This window comes from Hesperophylax consimilis, chromosome 22 (assembly GCF_061612785.1).
Source record: "Hesperophylax consimilis isolate HC1 chromosome 22, BYU_Hcon_1.0, whole genome shotgun sequence".
In the NCBI taxonomy this organism is placed as follows: Eukaryota; Metazoa; Arthropoda; class Insecta; order Trichoptera; family Limnephilidae; genus Hesperophylax; species Hesperophylax consimilis.
This window is the reverse complement of record NC_142857.1, coordinates 24,432,786-24,453,052: the sequence shown is the minus strand read 5'-3', so window position 1 is coordinate 24,453,052 and position 20,267 is coordinate 24,432,786. Positions and strand designations below refer to the sequence as shown.

Here is a 20,267-nt window from a genome sequence, read left to right as displayed (position 1 = left end):
TACATTTTGGGCTGATCTCCTTCGCTTGCCGTAGGTCAGAACCGGCCGTTGTCTATTTAATGCGAAGGTGCCAAATATAAAACGACCGCTGATTGATTTATGAATTTATGCTCGTAGATAATGGAAAATGAGAGTGTCCATTCTACTGGAGTTAATATTCATAATTCACGCTTGAATTTGAGTAATATACGGATTCTATCGTCGAATAGATTCCGAATTTTAAGAATTTAATGTTTTTACGGAATTTCCTCTCAACTTCTCATTTTTTATGAAATTTCACCACGATAAAAGATAGTTTCATTGATTCTGTTTTGGAATTTCAATGAAAATTACTCATGCTATTGTGAATCAAACTTTCTCGAAACCAATTCTAAATGCATTATTATAATCAAGAAAATTTCCTATACCCGTTCTTTTGATTATCTGTTTTCTTCCGCGTTTCGCTTCTAAATATTTAAACATACAATTAATTATTTTCTCATTCATTCAAAATTTCTTTTGTAGTATAAAATATAGAATTTTTAGTGTTACGTAGTCATTTTTAATTGATATTGGTTATTATATTATAAGTACGTTTTCTGCATAATACGTTTGAACTTAATTTGAAAACCATATTTGTAAAACGGAGTTATACAAATTAAAACAGGGTTTTGTGACAAATTATGCCACAGACTTTTGGAAAATGAGCTAAAATATTAATCAATATTTAAATTTAAAGTTTAGTTTTAAGAAAATTTGAAAAAGAAAACTTTTGCATTCGCTACAATGTATTAGCACCTAAATAATTAATAATTTATTATCTAGCTGGTTCGAAATAAATCTAATACTTTTCGAAAGTGAATTTTCAAAGTATATGAAAGTCTCATTCAAGTTCTGTTATTGTGGTACTGTGAAATACAAATCACTATAAGTATCAAAGTACTGTTAAGCAATGGTGAAATAGAAACAGAACTTGAATACAACATTCAAAGAACTTTAATTTTAACTTTAGAACATGACGAATTTTACAAGTTCTGTCAAATTGTCAACTAAGGGATAATTTTCAAGTTATGTGAAAGTTGTATTAATGTTATGTTTTTATATCACGGGCCAGTTGCTTCAAAGAACTGAAATAATTACAGAACTTGAATAGAGCTTTCACAGAACATTAATTATAAATTTTTTGAATTGTTCAAATTCTGTGAAACAATTAGTAGTACCTACCTACCTTAATTTAATTTATTCATAAAATTATTTTATTTAAATTCCAGAGCGTAAGAACTTATTCAAAATATCAAATAGAGGTTTTCATAAATGACTGTTAAAAAAACGAAAATGTGAATGTGTTTTAAAACAATTACCGAAACCTTCTCAACATTTTTCTGCTGGACCGAAATACAATAGAATATTGGCTAAAATAAAGATAATCGAGTGTTTATACAATCTTGGTGATAGTTCTGTGATATCTTCTAAAGTTCTAGTTGACTCTGGGGGAACAAGGTCTCTGAAAGACCAAGGTTAGGACGTCTCCAGTTAGAGTTCTTAGTTGAGAGTTTCTCCTTCACGATGCAGCCCGAAGATTGCTGTTATGGACCATGGACGTCTCCATACAGCGGAAGTGTGACGCCGATGAAGCAAATTGAAGGTAAATTAACACGATTTTTCATACAAATATCTGATATTGATTATAAAAAAAATCTGTTCAAATTGTACGTAATCCGTTCAAAAACGGAAATATGGAATTGCATGCCTTTAACGATTGAATTGATAGGTTTCCTAATAAACTTTCAGTAAAATACGAATCTGTTATTGCGATGTCGGAAAACGTGTTCATAAAAATTATAATATTTTCGCATTTCGTCATTGTATAACATCAGGACAAACGCAGGTGCATGAACACGTGTTCAGATTTATTAAGAATTTACTAAAAGTTTAATAGGAAATGGTTTTCAATAAAAAAAACCAATACTCATAATACATTCGGTATATTTTTAAACTTTTTGCGGTATTTACTGTACCTAACCTACATCAAAATTTGTCAGTCTTCTTGTATTTGTGTTCCAATTGTTAACAACTTTTTTTTTGTTTTGTATTATATATTATCTTTACTCCCTTAGGGTCAGTTGTTTCAAAGAATTTGAACAATTCATCAAATTTATAAGTATTAAAGTTCTAAGTGAAATAATTTGTTGTATGTGACATCAGCTCACAAGAATGCCCCTGTATGTACAGTTTAAAAGCAGGGGAACTATGTTGCCACCCGGTTGGACAGCGTTGTGAGGCGGGTTAAGATATGGGAAGTAAGAAGGGATTTATTAATTCGGGTCTAGAAGAGGCCCGCATTATGTGAAAGAGGGAAAACAGAACTTGAATAGAACATTCACAGAACTTAAAAATGAATTGAATTTGATGATTTGTTAAATTTTATAAACAACTGGCACTATCAAACGGTCGGGGTGTGTTGTAAGGCTGAAGGTAGTGGTGTGGGGAAGGAAATGAGGAGGAGGAAGATGAGGAAGTACCTGACTATTCAGATCTGGTCACCAAATATGGCCAAAATGATTTTAAGCAACGTTTCAATTCTGAATGATGGTCTTACACCAGGGCGATACTGAGAGTATCTTCCATACTGTGACGTGCCGCAAATGTACTACATATTATTTTAAATGAGTAATTTTTGAAATAACATTAATGAATCAATTATATATATAGAAAAACATTCTTACCTGGCAGATTACTTCAGATTTTACACAAAAGCAGAGGACAGACACTATAGTAAAAACATTAGACATTGATTTTAAATTTGTTATTTTAGCCTCCACTACTAATGATATTAGATACATTTATTAGAAGATTAGTGGCAAAAGTAGAGTTGATATTTATTTTAAAATACTTCTTCTTTCGTATTGTGGGGGGGTCAGAGGGGGACATCTAGGTCTGCGAGCCATTCTAAGGCCTCAGGCGTCGCCATGTGAACCTAACCAATCCCGCCGGGGAATGAATGGAGCGGGCATTCGTTGACCACATGTTCGGTGATCTACACCGCACCAAATTCACACATCGCCGACTCTTTAAGGCCACATCTGTGCATCATGTGGGCACAGCGGCTATGGGAGCACCTTAACCTATTGATGGCGGACCAGGCCTGCGATTCTGGAGTTAAACGATCAATCGTTTTCGTATGCGCCGTCTTCGAGTGAAAAACTACTAGTCGTCGCGACTAACTTTTTCGAATGTTTCAATTTTACGTATTCTTGGGCGTCGAACGGTCGAAGTTGGTAGAAGAGATGATTATATTGGCACCCCTGTGAATATTGTCTATGTTCCTGATGTTTTTGGGATTTCTATGGTGTGACTGTCAAACAGACAACAGTTATTCGTTATTCAAAACAGAAATGTCTGCGGGACATATTACAAATTGCCAAAAGCAACTCTTAATTGAGCTTGTAAGCTCCGATAAAGACTTAGTAAGTGGGAAATTTTCACCCACTTTTACATTTGCGGAATCCGCGCGGTAAAACAAAAATTGACAGCTAGACTAGATTTTGACAGCCAATTCCATAGAAACGCCAACAACCTACCACTCGCTGCCCTGTTTCTACTGGTTATACCCAGTAGTTGTTGTGTGGAATGACTTTGACGTTTGGCGTCGAAGTATGTACCTTCGACCAATTTCGGGAATAGAAACGACGACCAACGTACGTACTTTCGACGGCGATTACGAGCGCCCTCGATTCAGGAATAGAGCCCCAGGCTTTGCGAGGCAATGAGAACCCAGGCTGTCTCTCGGTGGGGTCCTGTATGAGATGGGCATTTCGCATATTGGCCGTTTGCCACTCAAGTTTCCACCTATCTTCTGGAGTGAGAGGTAATCGGAGGAGCCTCTCTCCTTCCGCCCAGAAGGGCTTTCGGGACTTCAATCGGCATTCCGGGTTAGAGACGACATCTTCGATGATGGTTCGCATTGTGGCATTAAGCTGAACGTCTACCATGGAAGTGTGGGAGCTTCCAGCCCATCCTGGGGCGTTATTGTTACCGGGCGTGCAGGTAGTGCAGTGAGTGAAGCGGATACCAAATTAATTGGGCCTTCAACTACAAACTATGCCGCTATTTAAGGGGCCGAAGACCGATAGGTCTCCCGGCCAAGGGGAATCGATTTTAAAAGACTGGAGAATTTTTATGAAATGACCTTAAAAAGCTGTACTTTTGAAAACACCTTTTTACAAACAACATATAAAGGCGCGTGTTAATGAAATTTCTGAAAAATTTCCGCTAAAAGAAAGTGAAAGTTTCAGAAAGTGTTATTTTAATATCTGATAGGAAATGACTTTTTAAAAATATTAAGCAATTGTAAACCTGAGAGAGACTTTTACTGCAGTTACTGAAAAACTTTTCGAGTTTACGAAACCCCACTTTTGTAAATACAATATATATATATTTCAAAAACTGAAACCGTTAGAGTTAAAAAATATATTGTTGAATATTATATGTAGTACCTACCTACCTATCATTACTAAATAACCAAAATTGTACCCAGGGAAAAGTTATAATCAATTTATTCTATAACACTATTGACGTTTGATAGGGTTTTTACATAGCTTGAAGTACCGTCGTTTAAAAAATTATTATATCTTAAAAATAATCAAAAAAATTATGGGCTCGTCCGGGATTTGAACCCGGGACCTCGCGCACCCAAAGCGCAAATCATACCCCTAGACCAACGAGCCAACTGAATAAGTAAAACAAATATACAAATAGTTTTAAAATAAATTATAATGTAATGTAAAAGTGAAATCGTGACACATTAACGTTTTCTGATGACACTGCAGCTAGAATAATGCATTACATTGCAATATGCATTATTAGTAGTTAATTAAGTTATCATTTAAACATGGCTCGTTGGTCTAGGGGTATGATTTGCGCTTTGGGTGCGCGAGGTCCCGGGTTCAAATCCCGGACGAGCCCAGATTTTTTGCCTCAAATTTCAATATTTTGATTAGCCACCAACAGTGTCAAAATCAAGTGAACTACGTAATGTTGAGCTAAAGATATTTTTACAGTGCCTTACCTGCTTACCCAAAAAAAGTACATTTTTATCTACTTTCTGTTTACAGGTATTGTATTGCGAATAAAAAAAAATAAAATAATAATTGGATAATTTGTAGAGCGCCGTTTTTGTGAAAAATCACCTCAAGGGCGCTGTACAATTTATTTCCTAGGATCTACATTTGTTATTTAGAAAAGATACCAAAACATACTTACCTGGCAAGTCACTTCCGACAAACACACTTATATTAAAAAGTTTATGCTTATAAAAGATAAAACTGCACGCAGAGGACACTATATCAAAAAACACTGGTCATCGCATGACCAGTGTTTTTTGATATAATGTTTATTTTAATTTAACTGTATTTAACTGTCTTAAAAAGCCTACAAATTGTTAGTTGTTATCATTTTTATTTATTTATTTTAAATTATTATTTTTATTTATTTTATTTTATTTTTAGTATTTTTTACATTTTGTTAATTTAAATTTAAATTGCCGTCAACTGTGAAAGTTTAGGTTTCTGAAATTATGGATACGACTGTCTGAAAAGGTGCGTTTTAAGTTTAGACCTAAATTCTGTCGAGTCTGCGATCATTCTCAAATCATGTGGCAGTCCATTCCAGGCTTTAGGTCCTGACACGGCAAAAGCACGCTCACCGAACTTAGTATCTGGTGTGCGCTTTGGTTCCTTCAACCTTCCGATAGCTGATGACGTTGCTGACCTATAGCATTAAGTATAGCGAACACCTTAATATAGGCATTCAATTGCTGAAATTGCGATCTACGAATTAGTATATTTATTTATTATACGCCCAGAAGAGCTTTTACAAACATTTGATAGTATGAACATAACAATTCAGTGAAACAGTAATCAATATTAAAATTTGCATTCAAAATTATACAAAACCCATACAGAAGAATGATATTATTCTAAACTTAATTTTTATTATTACTGGGGTATGTTACTATAGCCTTCTTGTAACTATATTCCGTACAAAACATCTTCAATTTCTGAGAAAACATTGCCAACTGCATGCAATCTAGGTATAAGCGAGTATCTAAATGAATCAGTCCTGATATTTTTATTGCAATTAAAAAGAGTTTTGGATCGACTAGTTCTTATAGATATATGGAAGATAATTAGATTCAATAAATCAGGGCTGTCTTTAATACCATTAACAATTTTATAAATAAAAATCAAGTATACATCTAGGCAGGGCCCGAACTCAGCCAAACAGCGCCTGGCGCGAATAAAATGTTGACGCCCTTTGTCAAAACTAACAGACTGCTTGCATAGGTAAACTAACAGGCGTCTGCCTAGGTAAACTAGCAGACGCCTGCCTAGGTAAACTAGCAGCGTATAGCGCCCATTTTGTGAAAAACAACCCAAAGAGTGATTTGGGAGGCGAATATGGGTACCGCCGCCCCGGGAACCATCGCGTTGCGCCGCAGTGGAAGGTATACATTCACATGTCTGTCACTCCTGCACACACTGATGCCTATATTCCTACCCAACCCTCATACCTTTTACCTTCCCAGAACTTACTCTCCTTCCTTTCCTTAAAAAAGACCCTCCACAAAGCTTCCCAAAAGATCACATAGGCCCTGAGGGAAATTATAATCCTCAGGGCCTCCTATGTTTTAATCGTTACGATGCATTAGAAAAAAGGAGTTCTTGTTATTTTTATAAGGTTATTTTTCTACCAACAGATTAAATATATAATGCATCCCGTCGAAATGCCGGATATTTGTAATAATTAATTATTGTGAGGTTCTAATGACCCCCCAAGGGATTTGAAAGACCCCCTTTATTGACACACTTTTGACCCAGAGGAGGTCTGAAAAAATTCGCCAGTTGGTTGCACATTTAGCACATTATTTTTTTGGGTTCTGAATGTAATTTATCAAATAAGGGATGATCTCAGGAACTTGTGACGTGTCAAAATAAAGCATCAATTATGTTTTCAAATGTTTATTTTCCGATGAAATATTTTAATTTATCGACTTCTGATGGTGTTACATGAAACACGTGTGAATTTAACTAGAATTTAGATAAAATAATAATATTTTGATAATTTGTATAGCGTCGTTTTTGTGCAAAATCACCTCAAGGGCGTTGTACAAATTTATAATACATTTCTACAATGTTCTATGTTATTACTAACTATGTATGGAGATAATATACAGTACTATACTCACCTGTTCAGTTGAGATTAACACAATTAACATGAACTAATTGTTTATTAGCGAAATTTAGATGCAGGATTTAGGACATAATTGGATATAACTGGACTTTCTCTCAGGAATTGTATATTTAATTTAAGGGTATGATAGCTTAAGGAGGTAAGTTTTTAGTTTAGACCTGAATTCTGTTGGACTTGTTATGGATCTTAGTTCCGAAGTGAGTTTATTCCAAACCTTCGGCCCAGATACTCCGAAAGCGCGATCACCAAACTTAGTATTTGGCTTGCGCTTAAGTTCTATCAGTCTGCCTACAGCTGCTGATGTTGATGATTTGACATGACTGCGGACACGACATGCTGATATGAAAATGACACAATTAACAGATTGTTATAGTACTGAAAAAAATTAAATCCTTATTTCTGAGGTCCTGTTGTACAGAATTTTAAAATACATATAATATTTTATGTTTCTAGAGGTTTCATTTCGATAATAAACAATTAGTTAATGTTAATTAATTGTTAATGTCAAGTAACCTACCAGGTAAGTATGGTACTGTATATTATCTTCATATATAGTTAGTAACATTTGGAAGTGACTTGCCAGGTAAGTATGTTTTGGTATCATTTCTAAATAACAAATGTAGATCCTAGGAAATAAATTGTACAGCGCCCTTGAGGTGATTTTTCACAAAAACGGCGCTCTACAAATTATCCAATTATTATTATTATTATTATTATTAACATAGATCATTGCAGAAATGTATTATAAACTTGTACAGCGCCCTTCAAGTGATTTTGCACAAAAACGGCGCTATACAAGTCATACAATTATTATTATAATTATTAATTGGAAAGGCATGCCATGCCGTTGGTAGCTTTACAATACTTTGAAAGAAAAGAAGAACTAGAAAATGTCTCACCGTGACCACACAGCATGCAAAATATCAAAAATTTGTCAAACATAAAGCAATTTCCGGATTTTCTTGAGATGATGTCTCAATGTTTAAATTCGTCCTATGAATTTCAATAATAAATTAGCTAAAATGCTTCAATAAATATGAAAAGATGATCAGATCGCGGTACCAGGGTGGCATAAATTAAAGGTGGTAGGTTTTTCATGTAGAAAGGAACTTGACAGGGACATAAGTCTAGTTTCCACGGACGTTTGACTAACGAATGGGCGGACATTCATTACCAGAAGTGTCAAAAATCACACTGTCACTAAAGACGGGGAGATTCTCAAACTTTCATTTGAAGGAGATATATATTTTTTAATGTTAATACCTAAAAAATATTTGTGAAGGACCATTTTTGTGATAAATGTATATCATCTCAATGTTAGCTGTACAAAGCTAGAAAAAATTTAAACCATTTACAGTTCAAATGAATAATTATTAACAGGGTAGCTGCCAAAAATATGGAAAAAATCAGTTGCAAGAGTTAAGAGTTAAAGAGTTAAGTTGCAAGTTAATTATGAATTTGAAATATGAGATCGAAAAGTATGACGTTTATTTATTAATAGGTACCAAAAACGGCGCTATATAAATCATCCAAATAAAAAATAATATATAATAAATAAATAATAATAAAATAAAAAATATTATTATTATTATATGTTCTCCTTCGATGACTTTATAATAATTGGCATCATTGTTTTGACAAAGACAAAATAGGAATTGTACAGAATTGTGTCAACAATTTTGTCACAATCGAATTCTTTTACGTGCTGATATTGCACACAATATATAGCCCTTATTTACTTAGCCTAATTAAATTCCATATACCAACTAGAAATGCTCGATAAACAATATTTTTAATAGCAACTACAGATCGGGACTAAGTCATTTAGTTATCCGCTTGTACCTAGATAAACATGCAGTTGGCAATACTTTCTCAGAAATCGTAGATGGGTTCATCTGCACGGAATGTAGTTACAAGAAGGCTATAATAACAAACCTCATAAATAAATATTAATGTTAACTTTTATTATTATTTTGCATGAGTTCTATTTTATAATTTCTTTAACAAATTTTACTTCTTTAATAATGCTCCAATAATTAATTATATATATAAAACAGGTTTTTAAAAGCTCGTATGGGCATATAATACAAATACATATTGGGTTGCGGAATGAAAATGGGAATGGAGTAGAAAAGTAATGAATATAACGTAAGGTTTACCGAATATCTACTATTTTTAGAGCTAGCAGTCTACAACGGAGTGCTGGTACCTACCTTGATGTATGGAAGTGAGGCATGGAACTGGCAAAGAAGGATGAAAGTAGATTAAATGCTGTTGAAATGAGATCCCTGAGGCGTATGTGTGGTAAAACCATGTTTGATCGTGTGAGGAATGTGGAGATCCGCAAAGAGTGCGAGGCTGATGTAAGCGTAGTGAGTAAGATTAAGAAAGGGACGCTTAGATGGTTTGGGCATGAATGAGCGAAGATAGGAGTGTAAGGAGGATATATGATGCAAATGCGAATGGTAGCAGAAGTCGGGGACGCCCGAGGAAGACATGGCACGATCAAGTGAATCAGATACTCGAGACGGGCCATGTCAAGAGTCAGAATAATAGAAGAGTATGTATGAGACGATGTATGAATGTGAATGAGGCAAGAAGTGTGTGCCAAGACCGAGTTGTTTGGCGGTCCGTCCTCTCTGCCTACCACTGCGGGAAACGGCATGAAGGTTAATCATTCCCTAGACCTAGACTAACGATTCAACTAAATGGTTATGCCAAAACGATTCAAAAATGTTATATCGATAAAATATTTTAAAAGTGCAATCGTGACACAATTAAAAAAAATTGATGACACTGCGGTTAGAACTAGTATGTTAACTTCACCGTGTATTGCAAAAGTGTTTAATTTGTTATCATTCTGGTTATTATTTTCACATGGCTCGTTGGTCTAGGGGTATGATTTGCGCTTCGGGTGCGCGAGGTCCCGGGTTCAAATCCCGGACGAGCCCAATTTTTTTTTAACCAGAAGCAAAAGTTCTCGGACAAAATAGATGTAATCATGAAATCTCTTGTCCGAACTACTCTGAAATCTGTCCTTGCTCCATCCACAATCATACATTATCTTATTTTTTCATACCAACGCTCAATCAATCAACTCGACTTCATGATGCCATGACTTTATGGGGCGTTCTTGCATCAAATTGTGCGTTGTATCCACAAAGAGATAGTAATGGAATAATTGGAAAACGTGTTTAGACTAGCCCGTTAGTATCATCCAATAAATAAACTGATTTTAATTTTGAAAATGACACTTAACTTCAAACCAAATTTGTATATTTTGAATTTTCTGTGCCCTAGAAGTGCCTTCCATTCAAACTTAAATGGAAAAAACTTAATCATTCAGCCCAAAAGCCCAACGCTCCGTTTCACTTACCGACATCGTACATCTCCATCCCATTTGAATTTCGTAAGTACAGTTTTGTATTGGAAATTTAAGACTTGATTAGCCAATATTTGTATCACAAAACACACCCACAAGGCACTTCTTGTGTTATTCTTTATTCTATGATTGTACCTAATACCAAAACTACGAAAGTTTTCACAATTCACGACATTTTTTTGAATAATGTAAATATGTTCCAATAAACATCTATAATTTCGAGTTACACAGGATTTTCCAATAAGAGGTTTTATTTTGATATTCAATCGTAAAAGATCAATGGTTTCGTTGCTTGTGTGGCACGTAGCGCCGTCTTGTTGAAATTAAATATTGTCCAGATCAATACCATCCAATTATGGCTATAGACAATCATTAATCATCTCTCGATAGCGCAATCCATTCACCATAACTGTTGCTCCAGCCTCATTTTCGAAAAAGTAAGGTCCAATGACTCCGCCGGACCATAAAGCGCACCAAACAGTCACACGTTGAGGATAGAGGCTTTTCAACAATAACTCTTGGGTTTTCCGAGCCCCAGATGCGACAATTTAGCTATTTGATGAAGCCACCGAGGTGGAAATGGGCCTCATCACTCAAGATGATTTGCATTTGATTCACTCAATTGAATTTTAATAATTTCAATGCATTGTTGAAGCGTGTATCGTTCCATTTTTATTAATGGCGTAGTTTCTACTTGCCAAATGTCAAAAAATGACAGATTCACCTCTTATTGGAAAACCCTGTATATTTAAAACTGTATCTTGTTAATTTTAGCCACAGTTTTTAACTACGATATCTTCTAGTGTTGTTAGTTGTGTGTTGTGCCCTTGAAGTGACACGTATTTCACCAAATACAACCAGAAAAATTAGTTGAGTTCTTATTACATTATTATCTAGATACATAAAAATTAATGTTTCTTTGTTTTTCACGTGCGCGTTCGTATACCTTTCATTCGAATTCTCCGAAAATTACAAAGTTTTTTCTTATTAATGTCAGGAGTCTTTAGAGAGTAGTTTAAATGGTAAAACAAGTCGGGGACGCTCGAGAAAGACTTTAAGCATTATTTCTGCACTAAATTATTTCAACCATTATGAAAATGAAAGAATGAATAATAGTAATTGAATGAATAATAATGAATGAATGATTAATAATGAATTAATGAATAATAATGAATTAATTAATAATAATGAATAATAATTAATTAATGAATAATAATTAATAAATGGATGAATTAATCAATGAATAAATTAATAATAATTAATAAATGGATGAATTAATTAATGAATAAATTAATGAAAGAATAATATTGAATGAATGAATAATAATGAATGATTGAATAATAATGAATGAATAAATAATAATTAATAAATTAATAATAATAAATAAATAATTATAAAATATGAATAATGATGAATAAATGAATAATAATGAATAATAATTAATAAATGAAAGAATTAATTAATGAATAATGATGAATAAATTAATAATAATTAATGAAAGAATAATAATGAATGAATGAATAATAATAAATTAATTAATAATAATGATTAATGAATGAATAATGATGGATAAATGAATAATAATTAATGAATGAATAATAATAAATGAATGAATAATAATTAATGAATGAATAATAATTAATGAATGAATAATAATTAATGAATGAATAATAATGAATAAACATTATACCTAGCTCTCTCATTAAAATTTTAGGCGTATTAGATCTATCCAATAATTTATATATAAAAATTCAAAAATCAGTCATTTTAAATACAGGGATCAGTATGATTTATAGGCCCTGTTAGTTCTACCGAACCGAACCCTCTGATATGAAAATATCTGGAGTCGGTGAATTATTTTCCCATTTGATCTCTGGTGAGTTGACGTGTTGTTCTTGTATTGTTTTGTATTTATTTTGCTTACATAATGCACTAACATAATGTGGATTGACTAGATGATCATTTGTGGAAAAGTGTGTGGAAGGGTTTAGTTTTTCCTGTGGGGAAGATTTAACCCGGACATAAAGTCGGAAAAAAATATGAATATTTATGAATAAATGAATAATAATGAATGAATGAATAATAATGAATGAATAATAATAAAACAAAATAATTATAAATAAAGTGAAACATATTACAGTCAAATAATATTATTTCCACCTTAAAAATGCATGCAGTTCTCAGATATTCTAGAATTCAAACCTGAAAACTCTTCCCCAAACCTTTTTTAATGTCCAGAGCAAAGCCGGGAACACGTCAGCTAGTAATATAACAAAATTCTTTTCTCCAACCATCCGATTTATTTTCATTACCAGAAAACAACCACACAATACTTCTACTTCATCCTTCAATGATAAAATTAACCCCGAAAACTCATCAGCGTTGAAACATTGAGAACCAGCGGCTAAATCACCAATACCCCCAAACCTTCCTTACGAATACATTTACAAATCTTGCATATACGCTCACATGTCATTAGACCCACCTAATGCCCGAGCAAACGCCCATCAATCTGCTGGTAGGCAAGACGGTTCGACTGTTCCGGCCCATGAGAGCGTGTTACGCGAACATAAATATTTTTCCGAAGACCTCCTGTAAACTTCTCGGCTCCTGTTACCATTTAATCGATTTGATACTTAGGCGAAGATTTTAAGGAGGCTGGGTGGTATTTTTGAAGCTAATTTGTTTTTGTGACCGTCTTCCAATGAAGCTGCTTTGTCTCACAACTAAAATGAAACTCCGGAGTCAACAAAACAATTTGGTCTTTATTGTGACAGATAACAAACAATGTGCTCTATGTATGTATGTATCATAAATGTATGCCAGCATTTATGCCAGCCTTCCAAAATATCAAATTGACAAACTTCAATCAGTGTTTAATGCAGCAGCATGGCTCATAACCGGGGTTTCAAAATATTCGCACATTTCAGAACACCTTCGTAACCTGGCTAAAATGCCCTGAAAGAATCCAGTACAAACTGTGCTGGATGGTGTTTAAATCCATCAATGAAATGACCCAACCCTACATCTATAAACTATGCGTCCCGGAAAACACTGGTCTGAGGCAGTCAACTCTTAGATCAGCAACATCATCAGCTGTAGGCAGACTGATAGAACCTAAGCGCAAGCCAAATACTAGGTTTGGTGATCGCGCTTTCGGAGTATCTGGGCCGAAGGCTTGGAATAAACTCCCTCCGGAACAAAGATCCATAACAAGTCCAACAGAATTCAGGTCTAAACTAAAAACTTACCTTTTTAAGCTGTCGTACCCTTAAATTAAATATACCATTCCTAAGAGAAAGTCCAGATATATTCAATTTTCCAATTATGTCCTAAATCCTGTATCTAAATTTCCCCAATAAACAATTAGATAATGTTAATTAAGTGTTAATCTCAAGTGACCTACCAGGAAAGTAGGGTACTGTATATTATCTCCATAAATAGTTAAGTAATAACATAGATCACTGTAGAAATTTATTATAAGTTTGTACAGCGCCCTTGAGGTGATTTTGCACAAAAACGGCGATATACATGTCATCCAATTATTATTATTATTATTTATGGCAGTTAGACAACTGGCAGAGGACGGATTAAATCTAGACTGAATGCTATCGAAATGACTGTAGTCAAATCATGTATGATTTGGGCATATAGAGAGAACGAACGAAGAACGTGGACCAGATACTTGAGCGGGTCATTTAGAGAGTCAGAATAATAGAAGAGTGTGTGTAAGACGACGTATGAATGTGAATGAGGCAAGGACTGTGCCAAAACCGATTTGATTTGCGGTCCGTACCGAAAACGGTGTGATGTTGTGAGTAGAAATTACCTATTATTTTTCTGAAGAAATGAACCAGTATTTTAATTAATATGCTTTGGTAATGGTGTTGGAGTCAACTCAGTCTGCGATATGTAGGTACATACCTATTCATTTAAGTACCTTACGTTTACGGTGTTTACAATGACATTAAATAAACAAAATACAAGACGCGTTATATCAATAATAATCGAACAAAAAATTTAGCACTGCTAATGGCTGTGCATAATCTACCATCGAACCTCTTCTAAAAGCCCCAAAAATGATAATACGTGTCATTAACAAGCGACCGACAAGATACCCCTCCACTCGACTCCTCATAGAGTATAAGGTTTTAAACATACGACAACTCCACCTAAAATTTTCGCTTATACATTTCCTGTTCAAATATAAAAACAAAACTCCCTTACAACACAACTACACCACCAGAACAATAACCAACGGTCACTACAAAGTACCTTCACTACATACCACGTCAGCTCAAAGACAATTTTTCTTCCTAGCTCCTAAAATCTTTAACCTTATCCCTGAAAACCTAAAAACCGTGAGTCAACCCCATTCCTTTAAAAAACAAATTACGAAATGGATCCTTACACACGGAATACATTACAACTACAATACCCATTCATTCTACACTCTATCAATTTAATCACCTTTCAGACAAAACATAATATTATATAGGTTCTTATTCCCTAACTTAGCGGTATAGTATGTACATAATTAATTAGTGTGATCTATTCTTATAATTCTCTAACTTCTCCATCCTCTTATTGCAACCCAAACTAGCTATACATCATTTTTCTTTTTTATATTATAGTAATGTATAGTTTCTATGTCCGCAAACTGTAAAATTCACCAGCCATAACACAGGGTCATCCCTAGCATGGAGGGTGAAATATCACTAAAACCATATGTACCCTCTAAATTCTAAATCATGTATTAATAAAATAAATAAATGAAAACGATAGCCATTCAAAAAAAATGTGTGTAAGAATGAAATTGCCATCCGCAGTTTCTACTTTTATTTCTACTTCTATTTAGCCTGCTTAAGTATGTCCACTGTCCATTGGACCTGGTATAGTGAAACCACCCGCGTTGTTTCTGTGACGTATTTTAACTACATTAATTCATCTTAGATTTTAAACAGTCATTTTACCATCATAAATTTACACATCTCTAAGAATTATGTAGAAATTAATTACACGACTTTTTTTAAACTGAAATCCCCTATAAACCTTAGTCCAACCATATGAGGTCACCTCCCATATTTTCCACAAAATGTCAACAAATGCATTCATAAATCAAATTTTAAACTACTAATAGTTTCAGTCTGGCTTCCTTATCAAAACAAAAATAAATGTGGGAACTTTGGGATTTTTATTGAAAAGACAAGTGTTTTAAATATGTCTTTGATGAATTAACTTTAGCTACACAAAACCCTCAATAATTAAAATGACTAATTTGAATGCAGATGTTTTGTAAATTAATCAATTTGTCAATCCTGCCATTTTGCTTGTTGATAAATTGATCTATTTGTCAAATGTTTCTGTTTTCTTAAATTCAGTCATAAAATAATTTATCGTCTTTTCTCGAGAAGAGATCCTAGATTAACTAAACCTTTGTCGATCTTCAAACCATGTATTTATAAATAATAAAAAAAACATTCGTATCTAGTACCTACGTAAATGATTTTTTTCTTCATCGGTAGAATTAAGGCGATGCCATACGTAGTAATGCAAAATCATGTGTTTTTGGTTTGAAAATTTGTTCGCCTAGAAATATTTCAGATGCTTTAATTAAATACTGCGAGTAGAATACATTTTGACCTTTGAAATAATCGAGTATTTTTTAGATAAGTCTTTTTATAAGCCCAGGAAAAAATAATGTAAAGGCCTATGAAAACTGCTTTAAAGTTCAAAATCTCCTACTTACGAACCCATTTTCAGTTATAATTTTATTGTATAATGTGGCAAATTAAGTTATTTATAAAATGATCGAGAAAAAATTAAATATTTATGCCTGAACATCCACAAAATAAAATAAAAGGCACTTTTTGGCCATGTTTTTTTCTTGCATAAATCAAAACAGGCGGATGGTGTTAAGCGGAAATTTAAACCTTATCGATATCTACGTAAGGGTTGTTATTGATAGCGGCTCAATTTAAAATATTACACGACGTAGTGCATCGCCTTAAAATGTAACAGGAAATTTTTTCTTTACTCAGAAAACAGAAAATTCCTATTCTGCTGTGGTAAGTAAAAAAACAGTAATTCAATGGATGTCATTCTCCAGAATTATGGGTCCAATTTTATTATTTACAAATAGATATGATTTTTCTCAAAAGAATTGTAGAAATATATTTTAAAATACTGGAGAATTAATAAGACCCTTTAGAAGTGGAGAATTTTTATGAAAGAGCTTAAAAAGGTTCTAGCTGACGTGTACCCGGAGTTGCTGCTGGGGATTATCCTTAGGAGTTAGACGTGTACCGTCTTGCACTTTTCTGTAGGCCTTTTCAAGATATACAATTCAGCAGTACATTATTTTGATGAATCTCGTAAGGTTTAGCCAGCGTTATCAATGTAAGCGCCTGAAAATACTTTTTACGTCTTGATTACAAAACATCGACTTTTCTCTACTTTCTATAAAAATAATGTGCATGTTTTATACATCTTAACCTCCCGAAAGAAATTCTCTAAATGATAGAGAAAACTCTATTAAAATCTGTTGCGTATTTTAGAAGAATTAAGCGCATAAACAGACAGATGCGGATTTCGAGTTTTATACTCTTTAGAGATAAAGGCGCGTGTAAATGGAATTGCTGAAACATTTTCGCCAAAAATATCCAGAAATTGTTATTTTAATAAATCTGATAGGAATTGACTTTTCAAAGTATTAAGCAATTATAAACCTGGGAGAGACTTCCAGGTTTATAATTGCTTAATACTTTGAAAACTCCAGTTATTCCAAACTTTTCGGGTTTACAAGACCCCACTTTCGTAAATATAATATATATTTTTCAAAATCTGAAACCGTTAGGGTTAAAAAATATATTGTTGAATATTATTAGTAGGTACATACCAATCATTACTAAATAATTAAAGGTGTACCTAGTGAAAAGTTAAAATTAATTTATTCTATAAAACTATTGGCGTTTGATGGGGTACTTATGTACATACGTCGAAGTACCGTCGTTTAATAAATATTAATTGTTAAAAAAATTCAAAAAAATTATGGGCTCGTCCGGGATTTGAACCCGGGACCTCGCGCACCCAAAGCGCAAATCATACCCCTAGACCAACGAGCCAACTGAATAAGTGAAACCATTACGCGAATAATTTTTAAATACATTCTTGTGAAAGTGACATGGTGACAAATCAACGATTTCTGATGACACTGCAGCTAGAATAATGCATTACCTATTGCAATATGAATGTGCATAATTATCAGTTAATTAAGTTGTCATTTAAACATGGCTCGTTGGTCTAGGGGTATGATTTGCGCTTTGGGTGCGCGAGGTCCCGGGTTCAAATCCCGGACGAGCCCAGATTTTTTGTCTCAAATTTCAATATTTTTATTAGCCACCAACAATGTCAAAATCAAGTGAGCTACATAAGGTTGATTGGTAGAATTTTCTTTACAGTGTCCTAACTGCTTACGCAGTTGATGATGAAGCGAGAATATTTATTGCCCAGTAAAAAAATATTAAAATAAAATGAATGCATAATTATTATTTTTGTGTATGAAAAAAGATAAAAAATCACAACCGATCGTAAGTGGGTACTGTATACAACTGAATAAAATCATGTAATACCTGTAATAGGCCCCTTTTTATTTTTTAAACAATAAAATGTATTGTATTAATGTATTAAAACCCATTTTTTATGTCGCTGCTGCGGCGCCATCGGAGTTGTACTCCTATGTCGCCATGGCGGCGACATAGGAGTACAAAGAGTTAAATTTAAAATGTCTACACTGGAGTGCTGGTACATATGTATTGCAATGATTGCAGTGAGGCATGAATCTGTTAGAGGAAGGATGAACGTACATAGACTATGCTGTAGTAATGAGTAAAATTAAGAAAGGGACGCTTAAATGGTTTGGGCACGTAGAGCGAATGACCAACGAAAATGAGTGTAAATAGATTAGATATATTACGCGAATGTTAACGTTCCATGAAGACATGGCACGATTAAGTTAACCAAATCAAGTATTATGGCACGATCAAGTAACAATATACAATAAAAGGCAATGTCTGTGTGTGCGTCCCACTGTAAACAAAAAAAATACTGGACTGATTTCGTTCAAAATTTCAAAGTTTGTTCTTAACGGTGTCGGGAGTGTTTAGAGCGTTTGTTTGAATGACAGAAGAAATCGGGACGCTCGAGGAAGACTTATCTCGATATAATATAGTTTTTTAACGGTTATAATATGGTATAAAATTAAAGTAGAAATCGGGAACGCCCGAGGAAAACGGGGCTCGATCAAGTAAACCAGATACTTGATTCGGGCCACGAACAAGAGTCACACTTAAAAATACTGTTAAAAATGTGACTGCATGCCCTTTTCCTAGTAAAATTTGAAGCATTCAGTATATAAGTGAACACGTAGTTGGCCTTGCCCTAATAAAGATGATAGAAGAGGTGCGAAAATATTATAATTTTTAAGAACACGTGTTCCGACTTCCTCATAACATATTCGTGCTTTACTGATAGTTAGTTATGAAATGTGTCAATTAATTCGTTATAGGCCTGGAGTCCCGTTTTTAACAGGAAAACGAATAATTTGAACAGATTTTTAATAAAGTAACAATTTTTACATCAGTAAGTATTTTCTGTGCAGAAAAACAGAAGATTATGTGTGAGACGACGTATGCATGTGAATGAAGCAAAGTGTGTGTGCCAATACCGATTCGTTTGGCGGTTCATCACCTCTGCCTAACCAAGCGGGGAAACGGCGTGATGGCTAGTTAGTTTTATCTTCGTCAAAAAATACGACAGGGTATATACGTATAAAAAATATCCCTGACACATTTTCAAATGTGCCAATCAAGTACCGAACGTAGTATTTAAATAAAGCGGGGCATTCTTGAACGCATTATTGCATATTATTTCTAAGGTTACACTCGTCCCGCGTCATTTTTTTCTATATCACTGGTATGTCAAGCATGTTGTCTGGTATTCCAGTGACAGTGCTGGGATGGAGAAGCAATATAAATCACTGTACCCTCTTGAAAGAGACATTTGTTCTTCGGCCCCCCTGAAGGGGCACTTGAAGCTGGGTAGGTACTTTGTGTATTACGAAGAAAGGCATACCACTGATAGCTTCGTTGTAACCCTCCCTCTTCCTAGCGAATGGGGCATGTAACAGAAAAAGAGGTTTTGTTATTACGAAGCTTTCAGAGTAAGGGTAACGAACAAGTTCGTATTTTGTTAATGTAAAGCCCTTTTTTTAATTTGAGATATTAAAACACCTCATAATAATAATATTGGATGATTTGTACAGCGCCGTTTTTATGCAAAATCACCTCAAGGGCGCTGTACAAATATATAATACATTTCTACAATGATCTATGTTATTACTAACTATATATGTAGTACAATACTTACCTGATAGGTCACTTGAGATTAACACTTACTATACCTACAGGATTTAGGACATAATTGGATTTAACTGGACTTTCTCTCAGGAATGGTATATTTAATTTAAGGGTATGACAGCTTAAAAAGTTAAGTTTTTAATTTAGACCTGAATTCCGTTGGACTTGTTATGGATCTTAGTTCCGGAGGGAGTTTATTCCAAGCCTTCGGCCCAGATACTCCAAAAGCGCGATCACCA

General features: G+C 34.0%; 1 protein-coding gene and 5 non-coding genes across 6 annotated transcripts in view; 4 read left to right on the top strand and 2 right to left on the bottom strand.

Annotated features, from left to right (window-relative positions):
• Positions 1-20,267, top strand: part of Ogg1 (8-oxoguanine DNA glycosylase) — a 427,234-nt gene that overhangs the window by 223,734 nt on the left and 183,233 nt on the right. The gene's annotated exons all lie outside the window — the stretch shown is intronic.
• On the bottom strand, positions 4,635-4,706 carry TRNAP-UGG (transfer RNA proline (anticodon UGG)). The gene has a single exon. It is a non-coding gene; the product is annotated as a tRNA-Pro (tRNA).
• TRNAP-UGG (transfer RNA proline (anticodon UGG)) lies at positions 4,873-4,944 on the top strand. The gene has a single exon. It is a non-coding gene; the product is annotated as a tRNA-Pro (tRNA).
• On the top strand, positions 10,110-10,181 carry TRNAP-CGG (transfer RNA proline (anticodon CGG)). The gene has a single exon. It is a non-coding gene; the product is annotated as a tRNA-Pro (tRNA).
• On the bottom strand, positions 17,665-17,736 carry TRNAP-UGG (transfer RNA proline (anticodon UGG)). Its single transcript has one exon. It is a non-coding gene; the product is annotated as a tRNA-Pro (tRNA).
• Positions 17,904-17,975, top strand: TRNAP-UGG (transfer RNA proline (anticodon UGG)). The gene has a single exon. It is a non-coding gene; the product is annotated as a tRNA-Pro (tRNA).